Source organism: Choloepus didactylus, chromosome 18 (assembly GCF_015220235.1).
Source record: "Choloepus didactylus isolate mChoDid1 chromosome 18, mChoDid1.pri, whole genome shotgun sequence".
NCBI classification, from domain to species: domain Eukaryota; kingdom Metazoa; phylum Chordata; class Mammalia; order Pilosa; family Megalonychidae; genus Choloepus; species Choloepus didactylus.
This window is the reverse complement of record NC_051324.1, coordinates 72,335,715-72,359,437: the sequence shown is the minus strand read 5'-3', so window position 1 is coordinate 72,359,437 and position 23,723 is coordinate 72,335,715. Positions and strand designations below refer to the sequence as shown.

Sequence of the window (23,723 nt, the reverse complement as noted above, 5' to 3'; positions counted from 1 at the left end):
GGGCCCGCCAGCCCATCACCTCCCTTCCTTCCCACAGAGGCCTCTGCTCCCCCGCCCCCCACTTCCCAGCAGAAGGGCTGGAGCCAGGCAGCGAGATAAGGGGCTTGTTGTCCAAGGGCCCGGAATTCGGAGGAGATTGCCGGTCAGGGCCAGGGGGCCCTTGGGGGGGTGGGGGCTGGGGGTGCGGCACAGTGAGCCTTGCCTTTGGCTGGGGGTCTTTGGGGCTGCAGGGACTTCTTACTTCTGCCCTTTCAGGATGGCCCTGCCAGGGGAAAGGGATGGGGTGCTCCAGGGAGGTCACCCCGACACTGGACGCAGCTGTGGGTGACATCTCCGCCCCTGCTGACTTCTCCATCCAGGCTCACCTTCTTTCCGCTCCTGCAGCCCAACAGCACCCTCCCATTTCGAGCCTCTGCCTTCACTGGCCGGACGCCCCCTCTGTCTCAGAATCTCAGACCCCGCTTATCTCAGAGTACCCCGTGGAGAACGCACAGTGTGGTCATCGGTCACTCGCTGGTGACCCTCACGGGGCTGTGGGCTCCTGGAGGGCAAGACCCATGTCTTTCATTCTCAGGATCCCTGGCCTGAGGATACGAGGAGAAAACTAGGAGCAGAAGGGTGGGGGGCTTCCTTCAGAAGATGGGGAACAAACCAGAGAGGAACATGAGTAGGAGAGAGAGGGTGGGCCAAGGGCTGGAGGGGGGCTGAGCCCAGTGTGCGTAGGGACAGAGGAGCTGGAAAGCCAGGCAGTGGGATGCAGCAAGAGGGAGCCAAGGCAGGTCCTGGAGGAGGGAGGGGAGCCTCCCCTTAACCCAGGGCAATCCTCGGCCACCCCCCTGCAGAGGAGGCGGGAGCAGAGGGCAGTTCCACTCTGCTGCCCTTGGCCTGGCTGCCTGGGGAAGTCCTTCCAGCCTTCTCACCCGAGGCCCTCATGCTCTACGGTGGAAAAAGTATCTCTGCCTGTGGCTGGTGGGAGATGAGGGCTGTCTGGCCTCAGCCAGAGCTCAGGACTCAGAATAGATCCTCCCCTGGAACCTGGGATGGGTTGTTAGTTCCTAGGTTCATTCATTCATTTATTCAATAAATGACCCTGCCTGCTACTGAGGTGGGGGGAACCCTGCTCTCAGGGCAGGGCTGTCTGCTCTTGCTCCCCTTCAATCCCCAGACCCAGCCTGGACCTTGGCATGTAGCAGAGGCTTGGCAAGTGGCTGTGGAAGGGAGGAGAGTCCTCACAGACGGTTGCCCTGACCGGACCCTGAGGCCTCAGGTGAGCCGAGGGCCCCCTCGGACCGGCATCCTCTGACAAGTTACGTATGACATCAGTGGCCCCCACAGGAGTCACGTCCAAGTCACAGTGCACCCCATGGCAGCAGCGACAAGCCCCGGGGCTCTCGGGGCTCCAGGCCGTGGCCAGTGAGGACGATAACAGCAAGAATGAGAGTAAACACTTGTATGTGCTTAGCAAGAGCCAGGCAATCAGGCCAGCACTTGAAGCACCTTGCCACATCAGCCCACTCTGCAGCGGAGGAAACAGGCACAGAGAGGTTAGGTGGCTTGTCCAGGGCTGCACAACCAGAAAGTGGGGGAGCTTCCAAGCAGCCAGGCCGTGCACTTCACCCCTGCCCGGAGGCAGCCCTCCCCTCAAAGGCAGGAGGTGCACAGAGAAGGGGGCCGCTCTCCCCACCCCTCCAATTCTGCCCCGGAGTCTGGGCTGCTGCCGCCTGGGTGCCCCTTCAAGGCTTGCAAACAGTAGGTGCCCAGCAAAAGTAAGGAATGGGAAGCCACTTTTAAGGTCCAGAGCCCTGTGCGCCTCGGTTTTCCCATCCTAACAACGGGAATGAGAGTTGTCGCAGGGTTTTTAGGAGCCTTAACAGGGTTAACATTTGTAAAGTGCCCAGTGCACGGTAAGAGCCACATGAACGTCTTCTCTATAAAAGCTGGCCCGAGAGGGAAGCTCCAGGCACCCGCCCCCACCCGATCTCGGTTTCCCGTCCTGCAGGAAGCCGGATCCCTCCGGATCCCGCATCCCTGGACCACGCGGTGCTCGCCGCGACGAGGCCGAACTACAACTCCCAGAATGCCCCAGGGCCCTCCCGTCCGATCTCGCGCGATGTCCGCTGCGACGAAGCTCGAACTACAACTCCCAGCATGCCGCGGGGTCCTTCGCCCGTCCGATCTCGGTGACCACCCAAGCCTGGGAAGACCAGCCGAGCCGACCCCGCCGCTCCGACAGCCCTCGCCGGGAAGGGGTCCGCAGCCAAGGCTGGGGTGCAGGGTCGGGAGTTGCACCCACCATGCTCCGCGGGCTGGCACGGGCTGTGGCCCAGAGGCACGGCGACCCCCGGACGCCGGAGTTGAGGGACCGGGCGGGGGTCCGGGACCACGGGGTGGACCTGCGCAGTGGCACGGTGACCAGACCCGGGCCGGCCATGAGGCGCCCCATGGCCGAGGCGGTCGAGGGGGACGACGACTACGGCGAGGATCCCACCGTCCGTGGCGAGCCCGGCCGGGGTCGTCGAGGGACCCCAGGGCGCTGTCCGTGGTGCTGGCGGGGAGGGGTGGCCCGGGAGGCAGGGCTGGTGGCTCGGCGGGCATTTAACGGGCACCTGCTGCAGGCTGCGCATTGCGCTCGCGTCCTTGGCCGTCACCCGGGGCGGGGTGGGGGGTGGGGGGTTGTCAGAAATGCAGATTCTCGGGCCCACGCTGGACCTGCTGAGCCAGAATCTGCATTTTAACAGGATCGCCGGGTGATTTGCGAGCTCCGATGAGGTGACTATTATGATCCCGTCTGACAGAGGGTCCCATACCCAGTAAATGGCAAAACCGGGACTTGAACCCAGGTCTTCGCATTCTAACACCCCCACCCCCACCCCATCATCCTTGGGCACCCATGGCTTTCCCCGTGAAGACAAACGGAAAAGGGATCTAGAAAGGGGGTGTCAACAGGATGTGTCATCCGAAGAGTGGGTTCCAAGATCCTAGGGAGTGTTTTCAAGTTACAGCGATCCCCCCCCCCCCACTCTAGCTTGATGGCTGCCACCATAGTGAACCACTCTTATCTGTAGGGCACGTACAACAGCAGCTGGGCCAGGGACAAGCCACAGGGTCTCCATCTGAGCCGTGAGGGCCTGTCTGTGGGTCAGGGAGTGGCTGGGGCCGATCATGCATCTAGAAGACGTGTCCTGATGTATCACCGGGGCAGCCTGATGCACCAACAAGTCACTGCCAGGAGTGGGGGGTGGGTGGAGGCTCTGGCACTGACCTGAGTGGAGGATGCTGTGGCAACTGGAGGGAGGGGCGTGACTCAGTGGGGGCTGTCACGGAGGAGGCCCCCCTAAAGGGTGAGCGGCTGTCTCCAGTCCAGGCAGGGCACAGCATATGGGCACACAGAGCAGAGGGCCCTACAGGCACAAAAGTGCAGTGGGGAGAGAGTGCTCAGGGTACCGAGAGAGCTACTGCAGCTGGGTGTTGGGGGCGGCGTGGGCACCCTCTCACTGGAGGGAGAGCCAGAGACCACATCACACCAGCCTCAAACACCAGGCTAAGGGCTTCAGACTCGATGCCACAGGCAGAGGGGAGCCACAGTGGGCTTTAAAGCAGGAGCCAGGAGCCCCACTCTCCAGTCTTCCCCTCTCCACTCCCCCTCCTCCCCTGTGCCCTCCTCCAGTCCACCAGGGTCTCCCCTTCCTCAGAGTTTCCTGTCCTTCCTGGCTATACTGTGGGAGAGGAAGCCGGCAGAGAAACCACAGGGCCCCACCTGCAGGAGGCTGATGGGAAAGGAAGTGAGACAGGTGTGAGGCCTGGGTGGGACAGGAGAGGGTTCAAACCACAAGAGCGTTTCACTACCCGGAGGAGGGGGGCACAGTGGCAGAGGGTTGACTGCGGGGCTCTGGGCCCAGGTATGCAGTTCCCAAGACCACAGATGGTGTAGCCAGTTATCTGGGACTCCAAGGCCACCTGGATGCTTGCTGGAGCCTGGGGCAGGGTGTCCTCACCCCAGACTGTTCATAACGGGCTCCAGCTTGGTAAGAAGCATCACATGGAAAGCGCTTTGCAAAGTGCTCCCATGTAGCGGCACTCAGTGACTGTCCCTCACCCCTGTCCTGATCTTAGAGCTGCAGCAAAAGGCTGTGGAGCTGCTAGGGGTGGAGTGGACTCTGTTTGCGCTCATCAGCACGATGGCCAGCCTCATCTCTGGTGAGGGGGGCTGCACGGGACCTGCCGTTCAGACCCCATCCTCTCTCCACACTTGTCTGTGCACAGGGTGCTGTGACATTCGTGCACAGCATCAACAGGGTCCGAGCCCCCTGGATTTCTGCTGGGTTCAGTCTGTGGGGACCCCTGGCAGAAGATTGGGGAGAAGGGTGGAGAGTGAGGTCAGTGTATCCGTGTGCCCCCCCGCCAGCTCCCTCCTTGAAGGGTCTCCCTGGGCCAGCGCCAGGAGGTCCTCTCCACACTGCCCTGTCACCCAGCTCCTGTAACCTCACCCTTTAACCCTTCCTGGCCTGGCGATTTCCTGCTCGCCCCCTTGTAAGCTGTCCCTTTATTAAATTCCCCTCCACTTTCCCAGTTGGTGTGTACCATCTGCTTCCTGCCAGGGCCTGATCTGTGCAGGTGCCCTGGGCTGTGTGCCAGCCAAAGGACAGCATCTGGGCTGGCTTCTCCCTGCAGGAGATGCTCTGCAGGCAGGGATGCCAGGCACAGCTGTGCAGATTGTGCATGGCCCAACAACTCAATAGGCAGTCATTATAGGTTTGTATACTCAGGGTGACAGTTTTCAGCAGCTGGCAGCAAGGTATCTTGAAGGGGCATTGTCTCCTAAGTGGCATGAAGGCAACTGGAGCTAGCCATGGCCCTGGGGCTCAGCCTGGCCGAGCCTGAGTAGGCAGATGGGACCCCTTAGACCCAGTGCCAAGACCTGCCCTCCTCCCTGTCTGTCTCAGTGATGTGTCATTGCTGGTGCCGGGGCTCCCAACTCCTCCTTGCACAGGAGAACACCTCCACATCTATGAGCAGGGCGGGTCGGCTCAGGTCAGGACTGGGCACCCTTCTCCTGGGGCCCTTGGCATCCTCTAGGAGCGCAGTGCTCAGCTGGTCTGGTGGGGACCCGCTTCCCAGGGCCAAGGATTGGGCCCTGCAGAGGGAAGAAAGGCAGAGCCCCAGAGAAGCAGATGGGCTTCTCCAGGGGAGGTGGGAAGGAGAGTGGCTTCCCAGACTTACCACTGGTGGGCAGCAGTGGCCCAGGCCAGCTCCAAGGACACTGGGCGGCCGCCGGGCTGGTGCTCGGCGCGCTGCTGCCCTCTCGTGGGCACAGAGAGAAAACGCGGGCAAAGCGCCCGGTGCCTTCCCGATGTCCCCGCGTGCTTCGCGAGGATGTCTGTGTCCAGATACACAGAGCAAGGGAAAGGCTCTGAGACCCAGAGCTGGGGAGGGGCAGGCACAGGGCTGCCTGGAAGGCCTGATCCTTCGTCCCCTCGCGGACCTGCAGGTCGCTGGGGAGCATTCCCACCCCCTCCCAAACCTGCCCCGAGGCACCCTGCACCTGGCTGAGCTGGAGACGTAGGTCAGGTGGGGCCTCAAGAACCCCCACCACCCCTCTGTGAGCACGTTTGCCTGGAGAACACCCACAGAAGCTCGGGGGGCGGGTCCTCCCCATTGACTACCTTCGCCATGTGGGCTCGGCCCCTCCACTGAGCCCCGTCCTGGGTTTAGTGCCCCCCGGTACACACCGTGGGTCCCCTTCAGCAGCTGGCACTGTTAGGGAAGAACATTCTGTGGCTGAGGGCTAAGGGTGCAAAGCAAACGGTCACCTCACGTTAGGGTCCCTCATCCTTGCACCCCGGAAAGAACAGGCAGAGAGTCCCCACTCCCAGAAACTTGCAGCCAGGATCCGGCTCTCCAGTCTCCCCTCGCTTCCACCTGGTTCTTCCTACCAGCAGGCGTGGGCTGGGGAGAGCGAGGAGTCTGAGCTCGGCCACTCACCCCCGTGAGAACTCAGTACCTGACACAAGGCACCCTCGATTTCTACGTCTGTAAAATGGGAGCAATAGCTTCTCCCTCCTGGAGAGCCTGTGAAGGTACATGTGATAAACACCTGTGCCCTTGGCCACGGTAAGCATTTAGCCTGCAGTGAGCATGCGATAGAGGTAAGTTAAAGACCCATTATCAACCCCAATTTACGGAGCAGGACAGCAAGTCTCAGGCAGCCCCAAGAGGTGGCTCAGGGTCACAAACAGCCAGAGCTGGTCGCCAAATTGGTCTCTGGGCTCCAGGAATGAAGCCCTGGGCCCTTCTGAAGACACCGTCCTTCCTCCTGCTTGTCCCCAAGGCCGGCCCCTCTGACCTCGCCCTGTACCTTGCCACCAGGTGCACCTCCTGGCCCAGCACCACGGGGTCCGGGCCCACCTGGACAGGCCCAGCTGGTGAACGCAGCTGTGGCTCTGCACGTGCCCTCTGCCTGCATCGTGACACACTGTGACTCGGGGTCTTCCTGGTTCTCCAAGGTGAGGAGGCCGCTGGGCTGGCTTCCTGGAGCCAAGTAGGTGGGGTGCCCATGGCAGGAGGCGGAGTTGCAGGCCCAAGCTCCTGTGCTGGCCCGGGGCCTCCTTGACATCCTCTCCAGGTGGGGCCACCTTGTCTGCCCCTCCCCTGCTCCCCCCAGCCCCCACATACCTGGCCCCAAGGTCAGGGCTATGCTCCTAAGAAAACAGGCAGGCAGAACTCACTCCTCCTCTCCTCCCAGGGCTTGGGGGCACCTGGCTGGGGTGGGGGAGCAGGCAAGGCCTTCATTGAAGAGGGCTGGTGCCTCTGGAAAGCCCTGGGTGGAGGGAGGTGCAGGCATGGGTGCTGGCTGCTGCAGCCGAGATGGGACTGGCGGATGCAGAGGGACCACTGGCACACCCAGAGATTCACCAGAGGTGCCAGGGCCTCCCCCTTCCTTTGCCTCCCCTGTCTGGGGCCTCAGGGAGTGGCTTGGAGGCAGCCGCGTGGCAGGGCCTAAATGCCCAGCAGCTCTGCGCCTTCCCAGGTGAGCGGCCAGGCTCCCAGGGTGGGATCCAGGAGTGAGAGTGCTGTGGGCAGTGAGCACTCAGGAGAGCCCAGGAATCATTATTCTCTGCAGAATCCAGCAGAGAGTCGCCTCCAACTGGGGTCTTTACATCCATGGAGACCTCACAACAAACCGGGGAAGTCCCCAGTTTATGGATGAGGAAACTGAGGCCCAGAGAGGTTAAGATACCTGTCCTAGGTCTCTCGGCTAAAAGTAGCAGAGCCAGGTCCAGGTGACCGGGAGGCTGTGGCAGGACGAGGGGTCCTCTGCTCGTTCCCGGGGTCCGGCTGCCCCTCTGCCTTTCCCGGGCGACTGAACTGCACGGTGGGGACCGGGGTGGGGCCCTGGGTCGGCCTCCACTCACCGCAGGACTCGGGGACCCGGCGCTCCCTCTGCCCCATGGATCCCAGCACCGTGGAGACCGACGGGGTGCTGGTGAGGGTGCGCGGCTCCCGCGGAGGAGCTGTGCCGGCGCCTGCGCGTCGTGAGCGCCGCCGGGGTGCCCAGCCCGGCCGGCGGCGCGCACTGCTGTTCCCGGGGTCAGCGTGGTTAGTGCGGCCGTGTGGCACCGCAACGTCTCCGCGCAGGACACCGGGCTGGCGCCGACACCACACCCCAGCCCCGCCGGAGCCCCCGAGCCGCCTGTCTCCCCTCGGGCCCCTCTCTTTGCCCCCGGAGAGGCCCTCTCATCCGTGCGCCTTCAGTAAACCCTTGTGCCTCCCAGGCACCAGGCACGGAGCGAGTGGGACGCCATCCAGACCCCTTCGCCCCCACCCTGGGGACCAGGAAACGGCGCGGGCCGCTCAGGGCCACGCAGCCCGGGGCTGCCTCTGCGTGGGGAAGGGAGAGGCGGCAGGGAGAGAAAATTAGGAAGGGATGTGGGGACTGGAGTGCACAGGGCCTTAAGAACGGTTTAGACTTTGTCTTATAGTCATATAATACACGTTTTCTTTTTAAAGATATCCCTTTTCAGTTTCTAGTGTACTAGAATAGCTAGAAAAAAATACTGGATCTGTTGAACTGCAACCCAGTATCCTGGATTCCTGAAGATGATTGTATAACTATGTAGCTTATATGTGTGACTGTGTGATTGTGAAAACCTTGTGGCTCACAATCCCTTTATCCAGTGTATGGACAAATGAGTAGAAAAGAGGGAGACAAAAAGTAAATGAATAATGGGGCGGGGAGTATGAGATGTTTGGGTGTTCTTTTTTACTTTTATTTTGATTTTTATTCTTATTTTTTGGAGTAATGAAAATGTTCAAAAAATTGATTGTGGTGATGACTGCACAACTAAGTGATGAGACTGTGAACAACTGATTGTACCCTTTGGATGATTGTATGGTATGTGAATATATCTGAATAAAATTGAATTAAAAAAAAACAAACAAACCCTGTTTGGAGGTGTTGAAGAGCCTGAGAGGCAGGAGTGACTTGTGAGGCCAAGATCTGTGAGAAGAGGGAACCCTAGAGAGGTGAGTCTGGCAATTGGGGTCACGTTTCCTCCAGGCATCTGCTGGATTCTGGAAGCAACTGCTGAGAGGCTGGGACACTGAGCAGAGCTTCTGACAGACACACAGGGATGAGGGGGCTGGAACTGAAGTCCAGGCTCTACCAGAGGGCTCTGGGACCCTTCTCATCTTGGGTTGGGACCCTAAGAGCCACCCAATAGGAGCAAGAGAAATTAGGAATACCTCAACTCTCACAAGAAACGAGGCCCAGCTCTGAATCACCACGATGCCCGATTAAGGCAAACGTCTGTCCTCTCTGGAGGAAGATGACACCTCTCATTCCCTCCAACTTCCTCTACAGTTTTTTTGTATGTGGTGCCCACACACAATCAGAAACAACCAGGCATAGGATGGTCTAAGATTTGACCAAAAAACCAAGAGAAAAAGTAGACCAAAGAAATAGACCCCACTTCCCAAAACCAGGGGATCAAGATAATGGTGCTATTAGAAAGTAAAGAAAATATTTAAGGAATTACAGGATAAGACCAAGAAGTTTGGCAGAGAACACGAAACTACAAGAAGACCATATGGAAACTTGTGGACCAAAAAATGTAATAACTGAAATTAAGAACCCAGTGGATGAGACAACATGAGACACAGCCAAAGAGAGATCAGTGAGCTGGAAGACAAGCCAGAAGAAAATATCCTGATAAAGACCAAATCAAAAGATTTAAAAAATTTACAAACCTCTGGTCAGACTGATTCAGAATAAAAGAGAGGCAGCACAGATAATTTGGGACAATGTAAAAAGAGTAAAGAAGAAAATTAAAACTGCTTATCACCAAAGGATAGCCACTATTAATATTTTTGTGTATTTCATTCTGGATATGTATATGTATATGTATATATAACCAGAATGAGATCAATATTGGTTTACTTTGTTTTTAAGAAGGGAGAGATGCAATCACATTAGTGCTTTAGAAGGCCTTTAACAGGAATCTCAGGAGGAGAACTGTCTTTGGTTATCTTGATAGGGTTCTTTTAGGATATACAGGCTTATTTAAACAATTATCTATAATTTGCCAGAGCTACAGCTTGGTGGAGTGCACTTTCCTTGATGTACCAGCAGATGGTGCTCTTGAGCCACCTCTTACCCTCAAGCCAGTTCTCCCCAACTTCATCTATGCAGTGAGTGGGGGTCCAAACCTTGTGGCGGTCCAATCAGTGCAACAATTTTCCATGTGCAGTTGGGACCACCAGCCCTGAGGGTGGGAGGTGTGGCCTGTGCAGTCAGGCAATGAAGACGGCTTTAAGACCCAGTACTCCCAGCCATTCCTGTGGCGGCAGCTGGAATACCTTGGGGGTCAGATTCCCTACAGTCCCTCTGCTGTGGGCCCATAAGTCCCTGGGATTGGTGTAGGGCTCCTGGCACTTCCGCGCGGCACCCCTGCCTCTAGGCTGTGCAATCCGCCAGCTTCCACAGAGGAGGACTGTATGCCGTCACAAGCAAGCAGAATCCCTACAGAAGCTCTCGGCCACAGTGCTTAGAAGGCGGGGGGGTCTCCCAGCCTGCTGAAAAGATGGCTGTAAGGGGTGTGGAAACTATTCACCCCCGCAGTCCTCTGCCTGCTGCAGCACCCTGTTCCTGGCTCAGGGACTGTTAGCTGCAGGTGTGTGGAGGGCTATCACCCACCCAGATACTGAGGTGGGTGCCTGGGGTGTGGAAGGCACTCCCTGCAATGCTCGACCGCAGCTCTCACTGCTGGCTCCCAGGCTGCCGCTTTCCAGGATTTTAAACTAACCCACCTCCAAACACTGTATCTAGGGTTCTCCCCACTGCGGTGTGGCTCAGCTGCTGTTTCCCCAGCAGTCTCAAATACAAACAGGATTCTGAATGCAGTCTCCCAGTTTCTCCAAGTGCACAGTCACTGTGGATGCAGAAGACCTTGCCCAGCCAGTGGAACCCTGCGATCCTTGTGAGAAACAAGCACTATACCTAAAATGGAATAAACGCTCATCTGTTTGTGGAGAAGAAAAGAAATTTATTCACAATCTTGCAAGAACAGGCACGCAACCAAACAATAGAACACAGTACTACTTATGCCCTAAGCCTAACACGCAAGTCCCTCCCCTGTTTCTCCATTGGCTGGATACTCCAGAGGTTACAGTCTATTCGACAAGCCTAACTAACCCGTGCAGATTTGAAACTTTTGAAACAAGTCTCCACCCCTGACTATAACAGTTATGCCCATATAAGGCACTAACACCCCTCCTATGCTTAAGTGGAGTCTCCTTAATGGCAGAGCCAGTTGGTAACAAATTATGAGGCTATTTAGGAGCCTCCACCCCCCAAGTCTCCACCTTGCAAGGACAGTGGGCAGATAAACAGGAGGACTGGCTGCCGACTACGGCTTGGCTTCTTGACTTCTGCCATTCCCCCGAGCTGACCCACCCGGTGTGAAAGCTAAACTTAATCTCATTCTCACATTCTGTCTTTTATCTAGTGTTTTCCACAGAGGAGAATTTTGCTCTGTCTTGGATCTCAGGACTGCCTTTGGAAGGGCGTATTAGGTTCTCCACAAAAACAGAACTGATGGGATATATGCACGTAAATATTATGAGCTTTATTATAGGAACTGGCTCAGACAACTGTGGGGATTGCTAAGTCCGGATTCTGTAGGGCAGGCCACATTTGGTAACTCTGATGAAGGTTTTGATGAATTCCCCAGGAGAAGGTGGCTGGCTGGCTGAAGGAGAGAGAGAAATTCTTCCTTCTGACTGCTGAAGTCATCAGTTCTTCCTTTAAGGCTTTCAGCTGACTGGACGAGACTTCTCTCATTGTTAAAGATACGCTCCTTTGTTGCCTGTAGCTGTCATCAGCCATAAATGCAATCAACTGACTAATGATATAAATCTATGAAATATCCTCACAGTAATAATCAGACTAGTGTTTGCTTGACCAAACAACGGGACACCATAACCTAGCCAAGTTGGCACATGAACTTAACCATCACAAAAGGTAGAGAAGGGACTTCAGCTTGAGCGTTGGGTCTGAGACCCCACGTGGAAGTAGTCAGGAAGCTGCCAGAAACACAGCCTCAGGAGAAGGCTTGATTTGAAGGCATAGCTACGGGAGACATCTGCCTGCTGGAAATCTTGGGCTGCAGTGAGCATGTGTGAAGGAAAAAGAGGAGGGGGCTGGGGCAGGACACCCTCCCTCCCTTGGGGGGTCAATTTTCTTTAACAATATCCCCCTTTTGGTCACCTTCCCAGAGTTATGAGGATATGATCATTCTAGAAGACCAGCACTTATTGCCAGACATCCATCAGTCACGTTTGTAGATTCCTTTGCTGGTGTTGAGTTCGTTGCTTTCTGACTTCTTCAGCTGGAGCATTTTTACTTTACATTTTCCAAGAGAAAGATTAATATTATCTAGGGAATTAGAATCTTTTCCGAGAAAGTAGGCCCCCATCTTAGCAGTTAGGGTTACATTTTTGGGTTCTTCTTGTTCTTGAATTCTGATTACATGTACGGGTTCCACTTGCTCCCACATTTTCATTAAGACTAGCTGATGCCATATAGTACATGAAGGTTTGATCAATTGGGTTAGTACATTAGAGTGACAAAAAAATACAAGTGAAGCCGACATATAACATGGCTAATAAAATAAGACCCCCTATTATAATCCTCAGTACTCTCCTGTGGCTCCATCAAACAGTCTCTCATTCCTGGAAACAGATCACCCTAAGTAAATATATGAATTTCTCCCAAGGAATGGAATACCTTTAGCTGATTTTTAATTTGATCAATTTTAGTTTCTATTATTACAGAGGAGTTTATGTGACAGCAGCAAGTTTCATGTATTAAAGCACAGGTACTGCCTTGGGTTGCTATTAACAGATCCAAGGCTTCTCTACTTCATATTACCTTTTTAGACAAACTGTTCGCTTCTGTCTGAAGTCCTTCAATAATAGCTAAAGTAGAATTAAAAGACTTCTATAGATTTGTATACATTTCTAATGGTTCTCTTTAGTTCAGAAGTTCCTAAACTAGGGAAAATTGCTCTAACAAGGGAGTGAAAAACAGAAGCCTGATCAATTATAAAGGGTTACCATATCTTTTAAGCCCATGAACAAAAGACCTTAGATTTTAAACTTGACTAGTATTTAGGGTCTTTAAGAATTGGAGATTTGGAATAAATACCCTAATCCACAAGGTCCTTGCCAATTGAGGGGTGAAATCTGGTAAAGGCTGTGTCCACAATGAAAATATAATCCAGTTCTTCTCAAGGATAAAGATACATTTTTGTAAGAGTCAGAACAGTTTAAAGAGCATTTGTTTAGGTTTGGCCAGGTCAAAGCACATCATGCTGCATAAAGGGTGGCACCTAAATTAAAAGTTGAAAAGGGTTTGTCAGAGGGATGCAGGATTTTCCAGAATGAGGGATAAGGGCCGATAGATTGCAAAACCAGACATGGGTATGGTTTCTTGTAGCAATGTTTGCTATGAGATTACATTGAAGCCGAGCAGTGAGTTCACAATGTCTGGTTTTTTACCTGTCCTAAAAAAATGTTCTACTAGTTTGCTTTCTCAAAATATATATGGGATATTTAATATTTGGTTTTTGGAAAGGAAAAGGAAAAAGGATCTATTATTGCAAAAATCAAAGGAGCTGTCTATATCTGAGATCCAAGCACCAAAAGAATCATACCAAAAGGAATAATTTTTCTGGTAGGAGCAAAAGTTCTAATGGTTTTGTTTCAGTGACATGGTGACAAATCCAACAGTTGGAAAGATTGGCTGCTAAACTCAAGACATACCTAAGGATGAATGACAAAATTGTGTGTAAGCAAAGGTAAGGAATAACAGAATCATTTTGGTACGTTGTGTATGGGTAACACCGATGTTTAAACCCAAAGAGAGGAAATCATATAACACCCAAAATAATAAATCAGCTTGGGAAAGCTGTCTACTTTGTGAGGTCTTCAGCTTCTGGGACCAGTTGGTTCCCATTCCCAGTTAGTTTTAACTTACAGTCATCTCCAGGGGTGGGTGTCCCAGTTCAGTCTCTTGGAGGAACGTGCTTAAGTTGCGAGATGTGAAGCCAGGGGTCAGGGTCCTCTGATTTGGTTGGTGTGCGAGAGGAACGCAGACCTGCCATGGTCCCTTCCAGCACAGTTTAAGGGCAGGTTTCCTCTGGTGTCTTTTCCAACGTACCCAGTCTCCTGGTGTCAGATCGTGAAGACATTTGTTATCAGGAGGAGGGTATCAAAATGCCTCTTGTACCCGTTGGGAATGGGCTTTAGAATATTTCATTTATCCTCTGCAATACTGAATTAAGGTAGACTGACCTAAAGCAGGTTTGACATGTGGGGCAGTGCTGAGATTCATAGGTGATCCAGTAACAATTTCATAAGGGTTCGTGGGTGTTTTCTTGAAGGGAAGGATCTGACAGCCAACAACGCCAGGGGAGGCACTTTTGGCCAAGGAAACTTTAGTGATTTGACCACGTGAGCCAATTTGAGCTTTAGTGTTCCATTTGAGCCTTTGACCTTTCCTGATGATGGTGGGTGATAGGGGCAGTGTAAATGTTGTTGAATTGGTAATACTCAAAAGAGTTTTTTTAAATAATTTTTCCAGTGAAATGTGTGCCTCTATCACAGGAAACTTTTAAGTTACTCCTCAAGTGGGAATTATTTATTCAAGCAGGTTTTTGGTGACAGTGGTGGCATCAGCCTTTTGACAAAAGAAAGCTTTTGCCCAATCAGAAAGTAAACAGACCATAACAAGTACAAAAGAACACCACATGTATGGGGATCCTGGGATAAAGTCCATCTGCCAAAGCTCAAGGGATCTTCCAGGAGGAGGGGCAGAACCAAGGAAGACTTGAAGGTTTTTCCTGGATTGTGATTTTGACAAGTATGGCACAGGTTGTAAATGTTCTAAGCTGCCTTTCACAGTTTCCCCACCCATCTCTGGACATGACCTCAATGTGATTTTCAGTCCCATGGTGGGTGGTAGCACCTAAAGTTCAGAGAAGGGGAATTTTGAGGGATCCAGGAAGAACCAGGTGGCCATTCTGGCTCATCCAGAATCCATTTTCAGGGTTTATTTCAAATCCCTGATATCTCCAACCTTGTTTTCCCAAATCTGAGGCTTCTATTTGGGCTTTAAAAATTCAAGAGGAGGGGTTTGCAGTAAAGAAGATTGATTTCTTAGCCACAGCTTTAGCATAATGATCAGCCAAAACATTTTCTTGGTATTCAGGATCAATGTTACAAGTGTGAGCTTAAATTTTAATTCTAGCTAATTTTTTTATAGCATTAAAGCATTTAAAAGTTTAGCTACTTGAGGGCCATTTTTTGATGGGAGTATTTGATGAGGTCAAACCCTCTTGGTATCCACAACTTTCCAAAACCACGACCCTCTCCACAAGCATACCTACTTTTGGTATATATATATTAGCAGTTTTTCCCTATGCTGGATGGCAAACTCAGGTTAAAGAAAAAGTTCTACTTGTTGAGCAGATTTGAAATCAGGCAGATTTCCATCTTCTATCTGTTCAAATTGAGATGTTATAGCACACTCTGCCTGGAAATTTCCTTGTTCAGTTTTAAGATAGGAGGTACCAACAAACAAAAATCAAGTCAGAATTTTGAAGGAGAGTTTCATTTAAATCCTTTCTAGCCATACTTAGTTCAGAAGTTAGTGCTATGCAATCATGAGGGATACTGTTGAATCTGAGGAGTTAACAATAATATTTCATAAGAAATAAGTCTACTAGCAGAAAAATGTTGAGTGCTAGCTGTGTGTAATAATTTCCAAATAGCAAATGGGGCTTTCAACACCAGAAGAGGGCCTAAAGCAGCAGAAGCTTGACCTAACTGCCGCCGTAACTGCTGTCAAGCGAGGATGATACACCTTTGCAACAGGATCTAATCACATGCTATGGCAGGTGATGGCTCTTTCTCTTCCACCATGTCCTGGAGTTAATATTCCTAGAGCCTGTTCTCTTTCTGTTACCAAAACAGTGAAGGCTTTGTTATGGTTGGGAACTCCTCGAGTTGGGGGTTGGATTAAGACTTGTTTTAAAGTGGCAAAGGCTTGCTCATGAACCTCTGTCCATGGTAAGGTTCAGGGGTGGCAGAGTTAGTTAATTCACATAAAGGGGAAGCAGTACGGGAAAGCTGGAAACCCACTGAAGGCAACAGTCAGTGAGTCCCAGGAACGCTCTCAGTTGTCTTTTGGTCTCAGGTTGAGGAAAACGTTGAGTAGTTTTAAGTCATTCTGGGGATAGAGAGGCACCTGTGGCAGACAAATCATGTCCCAATCAGGGGACAGTGGTCTGAGTTATTGCGATTTATTTTTAGATGCCCTGTGCTCTCTCTCTGTGCCTGCTGCTTCCACAGAGACATGGAATCCTCAGATGAAGCCCTTTGATCAGGAGAGCAAAGCAACAAATCATCAGTGCATTAGATCAGGTGGAAACATTTGGGAATCTGAGCCTCTCCAGGTTTTGCTTCAATGTCTGAGAAAGGCGAGAAGGGGCACCATTCAATCCTTGTGGTACAACAGTCCAAGAGCATCACTGATTTTGACAACTGAAGACAAAAAGATGCTGGCTATCTGGGTGCAGGGATTGTGAAGAAAGCAGACCTGTGGCCAGAAAGTGAGTAGTATCATTGGACACCTGGGATAAAAGGGCGTGAGGATTTGCGACAGGGAACCTGAAGGAATAACTATTTTATTTAGGGCCCTTAGATCCTGAACAAATGTGGAAAGGGTAATGGGAAAAAAAGGGGGGGATCTGATTTCCACTGTATGTAGGCCCCAGAGGGGAGTGGGAGGGTGGAAGGAGAAGAGGTATTTTCAGTTAATCTTCTGAGTTTTTCAGTTGCTTTATCCAATGAATTGTTTTGAGGAGGCCAATTTGGAATTTTCATTTATTTTGGATGCCTCCTTAGGCCACTCAAAGAATGCATCCCATTCCTTTTGAGGAGTGTGGGACCCCTTGTTTCCATGTGCACCTCTTAACTGCGTTAGTTTACTCACATCAGAGGGACCCGTAAGGCCATTGCAATCCCAACTTACCCTTAACAAGGCCATCCCATTTAAGTGGACACTCACACATAGGATGGCCTTGGTGAGAAAACACGGATGCTCAGCAAGAGTTTTTGCTGGAGGTGGCAAGGGAGTTTAGAGCAAGAAAAGCCCATTCAAATGAAACTGAATCTGGAATTTTGCCTCCTAGGTTACATTGGGGCTTGGGAAAAACCAGAGGGTGACCTACCTCAAATGGTCTGGACCAAACTCTCAAAATTGAACCCCAAGTCAAGTTCAAATCCAAAACCAAAGCTAACAAATAAACCCAGAGGGAGCTTCCCAAAGGAGCAAAGGGGTCCCTGCGGGTCCCTCACTTCAGATCAGACATGCAATGAGAATTGTCCGAACCTACTTTGGACCCCAGAAAACTATGGAAAAGAAATTTCAATCAAATCTATTGTGAGCAAGCATGGGTTTTTGAGAAGCACCTTTTGGCTACAGGCAGTCTTTGCCAAAGAGATGAGTTCCCGGATTTGGATTTAGAATTTTCAGTTTACACCCCCAATTCACATAGGTGGTTCCCCAAATCCTAACAGTAGTGACTGCTTAATCAGCAGAGGGCCAGCCTTCCAAAAGTGGGACTGGGTCGCAGATTGGTTGTTAAGCTGGAGGGTTTCGTCTTACAGGTTAGTTTTAGATTAGTTTTTACTTAATCTTGTGTGGTTATTCCAGCAAAGCCAGCCCTTTGGGTAACCAGCTCACCTTTTCTAAAACAGCCCTTCTCAGATGTTCTTAGTTTCTCCAAGAAGTTCAGGTTAGGTTTAAAGCTGGTCCAGGATGCACCAGCCAGGCCGCCGGGACCGGGGTGGGGGAGTCCCGGAGGGGGGAGGGGGGCGGGAGAGTCGCGGAGAGAGGAGTGGGGGGTTAGCCTCAGGTGGGGGATGTGAGGGACTAGAGGAGTGGGGGGAGCGGGAGGAACCTGGGAGCCGTGGCCAGTGAGTTGGGGGGAGAAGTGAGTCGGCCTAGAGAGTGGGGGGGGGGGAGAAGAGAAAGGGGGTCCCGGGAGCCTGGGGGAGTCGGGGAGTGGGGGAAGCAGAGTCCTCGGGGAGCAGCGGGGCGCAAGAGGAGCCGGGAGGTGCGGGGAGCGGGAGAATCAAGGAGTGGGGAGTAGGGTCCCGGGGAGTGGGGGGAGTGGGAGAGTCGGGGGGGTGGGGGTAGTAGGGGGAGCCCGGGAGTGGAGCGAGCTGGGGAGATGCGGGAGCCGGGAAGTGGGCGGGCAGAGGTGTGCGGGAGCTGGGGGCGCCGGGGTAGCCGGGACCGGGGAAGGGGGCGAGGGGCGGGGCTCTGGGGTCCCGCGGGGCGAGGGTTTGTGGCCCCCCTCCCGGCTCCTGGACAGTTTCTCCTTCTTACCCCAGGGAGACGCTCCCGGATGGCCCAGAGGTGGGGCGCTCTCCCCGCGAACCTGAGGGGACACCGCCAAGTCAGCCCCCGGGGCAGAAAAGGCGGCGCCGGCGCGCAGAGGAGCCCCCAGCGCCCCGCCCCCTACCTGCCTTGCCCCTCCCCCGGTGGTGCTCCCCCTCCCGGCGGTGCTCCCCGCCTCCCCCCACTCCCCAGCCCGCGGCGGAAGAAGGGGCCCGTTATCCCCCCACGTTGCAGCCCCGGGGAGAACGCGGGTGTCTTAGCGACCTGCAGCCCTTTCTGGAAAGCGGGGCTCGCGGTGGCTCCCCCGGAGGATGCGCAGGGATGGGCTGGATTGTCCCCAAGCAGCGGGCAGCGGTAGCCGGCGGGTGACTGACGGCTTCCGCCCGTGTACCGCGCCCTGGCCCAGTTCCGGAAAGGTAACTCTAGAATGACCCGTTATTTTTCTTTCTTCCTTCTCCTTTCATCAACGTTTAACCCACAGTTGGAGCCGTCGGGGGACTACCTGCGGAACACGGAGCCGAGTCTCCAGGCCTCAGGCGAAATCAGGGCGGGGGGGGCTTTGACAGGGAAATTCCAATTATAAATGACAAAACCCAGGCTGCCTCCAAGCCTCTTTTCTCCTAAACCTACCATCAGCCAGTGCATGCCAGCGGCGGGAGGGCCAAGGGGCAGGGCCCCTCACCTGGGATGCAGGCCTGGGGAAGGGGCCAAGGCCATCGGCTAAATGCCTGTCAGAGCAGCTCAGTGTCAGCTACACCACTACTAATTTCTCTGCATGTGGGAGCCATCCTCCAGTGGAAAATGAATTGTGTCAAATCCCCCATCCAGCAGGCCACTTCCTTGACATTCAGGGGGCATCAGGAAGGGAATTTGTCCTACTGGACTCAAGACATGGGTCTAGTCAAAACCAGAAAGGGTTCTCAAATGGCTGAGGTCATAGGTGGACACCCCTGCCTTTAATAGGGACAGCTGGTACCCTTTGTGAGAAGTGGCCAGAATTGGGGTGGTGGGTGGTGGGTGTTGAGGCAGTCACAGAGCTGGGGGCTGGGGTGATTTCAGCCTCAAGCAGAACTTCCAGGCTTGGGAAGGGTCCTTACAGCCCACCTGGCCTCACCAGCCTCTGCAGCTCTGGCAGGGCCTTGCTGACAGGAAACGGGCAGCTGCCCCCGACGCCATGCCCCTTCCCCCACCTGCCCGTTTGCACATTTCTGCTCCCTCTGCTGGGGTGCCTCCCCCACCTTCTCTACCTGGGGCCTCCTACTCATCCTGGGTCCCAGCAGAAAGCTCAGCGGGGCCCTTCCAGTCGCCACCCAACACAGAGTTGATTGCCCCCTTCTCAGTACTCCCCGATACTCGCCACCCTCGGGTGGTTATCTGTGGACTTCTATCTTCCTGCCATCCAGAACACAAACGAGAAATCCTGTGAGCTCTTTGCAGGAGATCAAGTTCTCTCTGGGCTTCAGGCCCCAGATGCAGAACTTGGCACACAATGGGGGCTCAGCAAATACTTGACTGAAAGGGGGGATAGTGTCACCACTTTGGAGATCAGGTGCACATGTAACCACAGGTGCCATGGCCTTAGATTGGTCCCTGTATTAGGGTTCTCTAGGGAAACAGAATCAACAAGATATCTAAGATTTTATAAGTGTCTCACACAACTGTGGGGATGCACAAGTCCAAATTCCCTAGGGCAGGCAGCAAACTGGCAACTGCAATGAAGGTGTTCAATGAACTCCTCAGGAAATGCTTTGCTGGCTAGCCAAAGAAGTGAAGGTCCTCTGTCTCACTTAAAAGTCTTCAACCGATTGGATTAAGTCCAGCTGATTGCATTCTCATTGTGGAAGACACACCCTTCATTGATGTAATCAGTCACAGCTGCAGCCAATTGACTGATGATTTAATAAACCAGCCTGTTGGTTTATTAACCAGCCACAAGTGTCCTTGCAGTAACAGATAGGCCAGTGCTTGCTTGACCAGACACCTGGGCACCATCACATGAACCTAACCATCACAGTCCCATTTAAGTGAAAACTGGTTCCAGGCTGAGCCAGTGGAAAGAAAACCCACAGCTCAGATGGTTCTTTCCTTTAAGAGCCGAGTTCACCCAAGTCAAGACTTGACACCCATGGTGCTGGCAGGACTGGCCCAGAAGCAAACTGCACAGCTCTTCTCAGCTCAGACCTTAGGTGCTGAGTAGGTATTGTACTGTGGTTACGACATGGGAAATTGGGCATAGAGTACCCAAGGACCCTTCTGTACCATCCTTGCAACTTCCTGTGGATCTCTATTTCCAAATAGAAAAGTTTAAAAAATGTTGTACTTGCAAATGTACACACCAAAGCATGGTGTTAAATGGGAGCTGTTTTATGCATGGTTTTCCAGTAAACCTACAACTTCTCTAATAGTAAAAGCTGTTGTATTGTGAAGATCAGAGGAAGACCTTGGGGAGGCAGCATTCAGCTCCATATAATAAAGGACTCGCCCTCAATTAAGCGGTCTGCAGATGGAAAGGGAATGGTTTAAATGTAGCACTTTCCACCTGGGTCTGGGCAGTGCTGTCATGTGGTGAGCACTGCTTCCAGAACTAGACTGTCTGGGCCCAAATCCCCGCCCTAATACCTACTGGTTGTATAATCTCAGGCAAATTATTTTGCTTAAGTCTCCTTTCTGCTTTGAAATGCAGACAACATATTAGGCTTTATTGCAATTGTGAGTTTTTTTTAAGTGAGAACAACCTGCAAAGATGGCCAGCACCCCAAGGGGGCGCCAATTCACAGGTCGATGGCTACTCGCTCGCTCCACTAGCATCCTGCCTTCAGTGGGGCTGTGATGGTTAGGTTCATGTGTCAACTTGGCCAGGTGATGGTGCCCAGGTGTCTGGTCAAGCAAGCAATGGCCTATCTGTTACTGCAAGGACACTTGTGGCTGGTTAATAAACCAAGAGGCTGGTTTATTAAATCATCAGTCAATTGGCTGCAGCTGTGACTGATTATATCAATGAAGGGCGTGTCTTCCACAATGAGAATGCAATCAGCTGGAATGCAATTGGTACTTCACAACATCCTGCTACGTCTACTCTCAAGGACAGATGGAGGATTCTGATTCCCGAGGATAGCTCACAGGGCTCTCACCTGTGATTCGATCCTAACCAGGCAGCCTGTGAACCATCTCACCCACCTGACGGCCCTTAACCATCCAGGTAAAAGCCTTTCCAGGCTCCAACCTTAGACTTGGAGAACTTCTAAGTGGGCACATTTTGCCCCAACTCTCAACAAGGGCCTCGCTTTATGAATAGATGCTTATTATCTTTCAGCCTTACACCATAGCACCCACAAAAGCTGAGAACTGCATCCTCATGGCCACTGTGCAAAGGAACTGAGGACAAGAACATTTTTTTTTCTTTAAAAGTCAAGTATCCATTTATGGGCTGGCACAAATATAAAAAAAATACACAGCTTAGGGTATAGAGGCTGGAGTGCTTTCTTCCCTTACTAACAAAAACCACAAGTTTAGAGGGAAAAATACATCCCACTCCCCGGCTGGAATACGGCAGGAAAAAAAAAAAGCCGAGGTACATTTTCCATTGCCATCTAGTATATGGGACAAGTCCAGATGATAGAAACAAAATGGTCTGGGCTCAAGTGGCTTTGGCAGAGAAGTCCAAGGCCGGTTTTTTTTCCCTGCTGGGATGTTCATCCCTTCTTCAGCGATTATAGGGGTGGGAAGGAGCAGTCAGCAGGCCAAGAGCGGGCCACCATGAAGTGCTGGTGGCATTTAAAAAACCCAGGAGGTTCTGCAGCAATGTTCGAAATAAAATGCTTTTCATTTCTCAGAAATGACCAAGTTGACCTTCAGAGGTTTCCAACAGGACCGTGACAATCTACCATGCAACTTAAACGTCATAGAGGATAAAACTGAAGCTATCACCTTTACATTGGCTTCTGTCTATGTGAGCTGGCAATGCGACACTCACCCTCCTGAAGAGCCGGGGCAGTGTGGCTGAACTCCCCTCCCTGCCCGCTCCACCATTGACTCCGCTGACAGACTTGGGAAGGTGGAGCAGCAAGTGGAGACAGGCCTGACAAGACCAGCCAACGGATCCCCGTGAAGTCCCCAAGGCCCTGAGGCAAGTGATTTTGAGGACTCGGGCTACTGCATTTTGGGGAGGGGACTAGCAGTGCAGTGTGCACCCTGCGGCTCACAGGGCCAACTAAGCTCGCAGCCCCTGTATGGAGAGAGGGCAGGTTCTGCTGGATGCTAGTTCCTGCTGCCTTGCTGTGTCTCCAGACCCACCTAGAGAAACACCCATTGGTTTCTCTGAGTGGCTCTGTGCTTACTCTTAATTGTAATCGCTGTTCTCTGAAACAATAATTCAAACAAAACGAGTAATCCAGATTGCAAAACCTTAGGAGCTGGGGACTTTGTCTCGATGCCCCTCCTCATCTCACAAAAACCACACCTGCAGTTTACAGAGCACTTATCTATTAAAAAAAGAAAACCAACCACCCATGGGGGCAGGAGACAGGCTCTACTGCCCCCGGTACAGATGAGGCGACAATCAGCCCGCAGGCAAGTGCCTTAGAGGGAGGGTAGCATGGACCTCACCAGCCCGCACTGCCTGGCTTAGTCCAGCAGGGCTGAAATGCAAATACTGCTGAATTTCTGATTGTGTACAATTGGAAAACAACATAAACAGGATACCTATTTTATAAAAAAAATCAGTTTCCCAAAAAGAGAAAAGTTTTCCAGTCCACTTTTTTTATTAATGCATTCCAATTCCATTGCCCTCCTTTGGGGAGATTCACATGTAGAAAGGCAGGTGATTTATCAGCCATCTAAGCCACATCATCAATGGGAAACAGCTACTTGCAGTGTTGGAAATAGTAAGCCTGGGAAATCCCTACATGGGGGTTTCATGCACCCCCCCCCACCCGCTGCCATGGATGAATACCCACCTCACCCAGAACAGGGCTCCAGGGAAGACTTTACCCCCCAGCTGCGGGGTGCTGAGGCTCATGCATCTTCCAAGTAGCCAGAGGATAAGGTAGTGGACAAGCTGGGCCTCTGGAAAACACTTTATCTTGCATTCAGGAGAGCTTCCATGTCTGGTTTAGGGAAATACTCATTGGAGGTAAATTAAACTAAAATAATTATTTTCAGCTGGCCTAAAGGAAGAGGCCGACCATACTTGGTCTCACACCTCCAGGCCTTCTCCATCTCTCCCACCCCCCACCCCCCATCCTTTCATGCTTTAGTCACTTGAAAGGGCCTCTAATCACCCATCAACTCCAGAGGCAGAGCCTCCATGTGTGGAACCCTGAGGTTATAAAATCCATGCGTTTCTAAATGACGGAAAAGGCAGGCGCTGACAGAGAGAGGTGGGGAGCCCCTGACACGGGCAGCGCACTCAGAGGTTTGGGAAGGGAGGCGACTTTCTACAGTCACTTTGGGGCAAAGGGAGGCTGCTGTAATGCCACAGATCTGATGGGGTAGAAGGAAGACCTGGCACTGTACACGCCAGAAATGATGCACAAAGATGTCACCCCAAGGTGAGAAAAGCACACTATAAATTCAGAATGTTATGCAAATGAACTTAAAAATCACATTCTTCATTCTCTGTCAAGCCACAACACACATCTGACCTCAGGATGGAGACTGATGGCCGGGCCACAACCTGGTACCACCACATACACCCTGGAAGGGTGGCAGCAACACAACAAAGCTGTCAGTTCTAGAAAAACACACACTCTGCCTTCCT

The 23,723-nt window shown here is 52.4% G+C and overlaps 1 long non-coding RNA gene and 1 pseudogene across 1 annotated transcript; one reads left to right on the top strand and one right to left on the bottom strand.

The window, feature by feature from the left end:
• Positions 1 to 2,055: 2,055 nt before the first annotated feature.
• Positions 2,056 to 7,755, top strand: LOC119514837 (annotated as a pseudogene).
• A 2,776-nt stretch (positions 7,756 to 10,531) lies between these two features.
• Positions 10,532 to 18,345, bottom strand: LOC119514525. Its single transcript, XR_005212847.1, has 4 exons — positions 18,230 to 18,345; positions 17,954 to 18,005; positions 17,306 to 17,370; positions 10,532 to 16,156 (listed from the first exon to the last, which is right to left on the bottom strand). It is a non-coding gene; the product is annotated as an uncharacterized LOC119514525 (long non-coding RNA).
• Positions 18,346 to 23,723: the final 5,378 nt, after the last annotated feature.